Consider the following 5,000-nt stretch of genomic DNA (forward strand, 5'->3'; position numbering starts at 1 on the left):
CCCCGAAAAAGCCCTCCCCTTTTCCGTAGCCCCGTTTAAAGTTTTGTTTGGGCTCCTGTTCAGCGGGGAAGCGCGTGCGCGTGGCAACCTTGACACGCCCGTGTTCCCCTGGACCAGACCTTTCTAACGCCGCCTGAGTTAAGGTGCTACGACGTCCCCAAGTGGGGATGCCTGTAGATGAGCACATTTTCCCAACTTTGAATGTAAGTTTCCAGTATCATTGAAAATGTGGCCTCAAACGAGCAGTTTTGCCCCCGAACGTGGGATTTGGCTGGGGACGGTTTCTATATTCAAGTTGGGATGGGGGGCACCGAGGTGAGTGGTGGTTGTCCCCGAAAAAGCCCTCCCCTTTTCCGTAGCCCCGTTTAAAGTTCTGTTTGGGCTCCTGTTCAGCGGGGAAGCGCGTGCGCGTGGCAAACTTGACACCCCCGTGTTCCCCTGGTCCAGACCTTTCCAACGCCGCCTGAGTCAAGGTGCTACGACGTCCCCAAGTGGGGATGCCTGTAGATGAGCACATTTTCCCAACTTTGAATGTAAGTTTCCAGTATCATTGAAAATGTGGCCTCAAACGAGCAGTTTTGCCCCCGAACGTGGGATTTGGCTGGGGACGGTTTCTATATTCAAGTTGGGATGGGGGGCACCGAGGTGAGTGGTGGTTGTCCCCGAAAAAGCCCTCCCCTTTTCCGTAGCCCCGTTTAAAGTTTTGTTTGGGCTCCTGTTCAGCGGGGATGCGCGTGCGCGTGGCAACCTTGACACGCCCGTGTTCCCCTGGACCAGACCTTTCTAACGCCGCCTGAGTTAAGGTGCTACGACGTCCCTAAGTGGAGATGCCTGTAAATGAACACCTTTTCCCAACTTTGCACGTTTCCAGCTTGAGAGGAAAAGGGGCTTAAAATTCACAGTTATTCGCCCGAACGTGGGATTTCGCTGGGGACGGTTTCTAAGTTCAAGTTGGGACGGGGGGCACCGAGGTGAGTGGTGGTTGTCCCCGAAAAAGCCCTCCCCTTTTCCGTAGCCCCGTTTAAAGTTTTGTTTGGGCTCCTGTTCAGCGGGGAAGCGCGTGCGCGTGGCAACCTTGACACGCCCGTGTTCCCCTGGACCAGACCTTTCTAACGCCGCCTGAGTTAAGGTGCTACGACGTCCCCAAGTGGGGATGCCTGTAGATGAGCACATTTTCCCAACTTTGAATGTAAGTTTCCAGTATCATTGAAAATGTGGCCTCAAACGAGCAGTTTTGCCCCCGAACGTGGGATTTGGCTGGGGACGGTTTCTATATTCAAGTTGGGATGGGGGGCACCGAGGTGAGTGGTGGTTGTCCCCGAAAAAGCCCTCCCCTTTTCCGTAGCCCCGTTTAAAGTTCTGTTTGGGCTCCTGTTCAGCGGGGAAGCGCGTGCGCGTGGCAAACTTGACACCCCCGTGTTCCCCTGGTCCAGACCTTTCCAACGCCGCCTGAGTCAAGGTGCTACGACGTCCCCAAGTGGGGATGCCTGTAGATGAGCACATTTTCCCAACTTTGAATGTAAGTTTCCAGTATCATTGAAAATGTGGCCTCAAACGAGCAGTTTTGCCCCCGAACGTGGGATTTGGCTGGGGACGGTTTCTATATTCAAGTTGGGATGGGGGGCACCGAGGTGAGTGGTGGTTGTCCCCGAAAAAGCCCTCCCCTTTTCCGTAGCCCCGTTTAAAGTTTTGTTTGGGCTCCTGTTCAGCGGGGATGCGCGTGCGCGTGGCAACCTTGACACGCCCGTGTTCCCCTGGACCAGACCTTTCTAACGCCGCCTGAGTTAAGGTGCTACGACGTCCCTAAGTGGAGATGCCTGTAAATGAACACCTTTTCCCAACTTTGCACGTTTCCAGCTTGAGAGGAAAAGGGGCTTAAAATTCACAGTTATTCGCCCGAACGTGGGATTTCGCTGGGGACGGTTTCTAAGTTCAAGTTGGGACGGGGGGCACCGAGGTGAGTGGTGGTTGTCCCCGAAAAAGCCCTCCCCTTTTCCGTAGCCCCGTTTAAAGTTTTGTTTGGGCTCCTGTTCAGCGGGGAAGCGCGTGCGCGTGGCAACCTTGACACGCCCGTGTTCCCCTGGACCAGACCTTTCTAACGCCGCCTGAGTTAAGGTGCTACGACGTCCCCAAGTGGGGATGCCTGTAAATGAACACCTTTTCCCAACTTTGAATGTAAGTTTCCAGTATCATTGAAAATGTGGCCTCAAACGTGCAGTTTTGCCCCCGAACGTGGGATTTGGCTGGGGACGGTTTCTAAATTCAAGTTGGGATGGGGGGCACCGAGGTGAGTGGTGGTTGTCCCCGAAAAAGCCCTCCCCTTTTCCGTAGCCCCGTTTAAAGTTTTGTTTGGGCTCCTGTTCAACGGGGATGCGCGTGCGCGTGGCAAACATGACACGCCCGTGTTCCCCTGGACCAGACCTTTCTAACGCCACCTGAGTTAAGGTGCTACGACGTCCCCAAGTGGGGATGCCTCTAAATGAAGCCAATTTCTCCTATTTGAATGCACTCTCCCAGCCCAGAGAGGCATGTGCCTTAAAATTCACAGTTATTCACCCGAACGTGGGATTTTGTTGAGGACGGTTTCTAAATTCAAGTTGGAACAGGGGGCACCGACGTGAGTGGTGTTTGTCCCCGAAAAAGCTCTCCCCTTTTCCGTAGCCCCGTTTAAAGTTTTGTTTGGGCTCCTGTTTAGCGGGGATGCGCGTGCGCGTGGCAACCTTGACACGCCCGTGTTCCCCTGGACCAGACCTTTCTAACGCCGCCTGAGTTAAGGTGCTACGACGTCCCTAAGTGGAGATGCCTGTAAATGAACACCTTTTCCCAACTTTGAATGTAAGTTTCCAGTATCATTGAAAATGTGGCCTCAAACGAGCAGTTTTGCCCCCGAACGTGGGATTTGGCTGGGGACGGTTTCTAAATTCAAGTTGGGATGGGGGGAACCGAGGTGAGTGGTGGTTGTCCCCGAAAAAGCCCTCCCCTTTTCCGTAGCCCCGTTTAAAGTTTTGTTTGGGCTCCTGTTCAGCGGGGATGCGCGTGCGCGTGGCAACCTTGACACGCCCGTGTTCCCCTGGACCAGACCTTTCTAACGCCACCCGAGTCAAGGTGCTACGACGTCCCTAAATGGGGATGCCTGTAGATGAGCACATTTTCCCAGCTTTGAATGTAAGTTTCCAGCATCATTGAAAATGTGGCCTCAAACGTGCAGTTTTGCGCCCGAACGTGGGATTTTGTTGAGGACGGTTTCTAAATTCAAGTTAGCATAAGGGGCACACGTGTGAGTTGTTATTTTCCCAGGATTGATGGTTTCCAATTCGGTAGCTCCGTTTAAAGTTTTGTTTGGGCTCCTGTTTAGCGGGGATGCGCGTGCGCGTGGCAACCTTGACACGCCCGTGTTCCCCTGGACCAGACCTTTCCAACGCCACCCGAGTCAAGGTGCTACGACGTCCCTAAGTGGGGATGCCTGTAGATGAGCACATTTTCCCAGCTTTGAATGTAAGTTTCCAGCATCATTGAAAATGTGGCCTCAAACGTGCAGTTTTGCGCCCGAACGTGGGATTTTGTTGAGGACGGTTTCTAAATTCAAGTTAGCATAAGGGGCACACGTGTGAGTTGTTATTTTCCCAGGATTGATGGTTTCCAATTCGGTAGCTCCGTTTAAAGTTTTGTTTTGGCCCCTGTTTAGCGGGGATGCGCGTGCGCGTGGCAAACTTGACACGCCCGTGTTCCCCTGGACCAGACCTTTCCAACGCCACCCGAGTTAAGGTGCTACGACGTCCCTAAGTGGAGATGCCTCTAAATGAAGCCAATTTCTCCTATTTGAATGCACTCTCCCAGCCCAGAGAGGCATGTGCCTTAAAATTCACAGTTATTCACCCGAACGTGGGATTTTGTTGAGGACGGTTTCTAAATTCAAGTTAGAATAAGGGGCACACGTGTGAGTTGTTATTTTCCCAGGATTGATGATTTCCAATTCGGTAGCTCCGTTTAAAGTTTTGTTTCGCTTCCCGTTTTCGTTGCGTAGCTCTGATTTGGCTGGGGATAGTTTTATACACTGCTTTAGAGTAAGACACATACGTGCGAGTTGTTTTCACATTGGAATTGACGATAGCCATTTCGGTGTTGACGTTTAACGTTTTCTTTCGCTTCCCGTTTCCGTTTTATCCAACCGATTTCGCTGGGGACAGTTTTGTTATTTAAGTTGGAGTGAGACGCAGCGACGTGCGTTGAAATTTCCGCCCTATCTGCGACGGTTCACGGTTGTAGCTCCGATTGAAGTTTTCTTTTGCTTCCCGTTTCGCGCACGCGCACGTGCGCGTTATTAGTCCCGGTTTTCCGTGTGCCCCCGGTTAATACCTTTCGAATGAGCCTATTTTGATCAAAATCCGTTGGGCGGAACCGAAAATGAGCTCGAAAAACGGTTTTCCCAGCTTCGCAGTGCATTTCCCAGCTTCTGACTTACAAGCGTAACATTGTCGCGGCCCCCAGTCCACCAGACAGCTACCATAGAGTATATAAGTCATCCTGGGAAAATGAATGGAAGTCAATGGCAGTATGACTTTACAGTGGTTTTGCCCATACTACACATATGGTGTATACACGGACCATGCACCATATGTGTCTCCCGCACACGGGTGAAAATGTATCCGCCTGAGAGGCACTCGGGGCGGGCACCCGATGGGGCATGAGACCCCCCCACCCCTGGTGGTCAAAAAAAAGTTAAAGTTTTTTTTTCCTTTCCTCCAGGCGCCTACTTGGCTCTGGGGCGCCCCAGAATCATGCCCCCCGACCCCGGCACTACCCGGGGGGCCGATGGGGGCCCTTTTTTTGAAATTTTTTTTTTCTCCATATTTGAAGCCCCGGCACAGGCTAGACCCATACCCCGACCCCGGGCACCCGCGAGCGGCCGGTAGGTGGCGTGTTTTGGGTCATTTTTTTTTTCTTGGCCGTTTTGAAGCCCCAGCGAGCCCCTGAGCCATACCCCGACCACGGCACTTCCC

Source organism: Osmerus mordax, unplaced genomic scaffold (assembly GCF_038355195.1).
Source record: "Osmerus mordax isolate fOsmMor3 unplaced genomic scaffold, fOsmMor3.pri Scaffold_135, whole genome shotgun sequence".
Lineage (NCBI taxonomy): Eukaryota > Metazoa > Chordata > Actinopteri > Osmeriformes > Osmeridae > Osmerus > Osmerus mordax.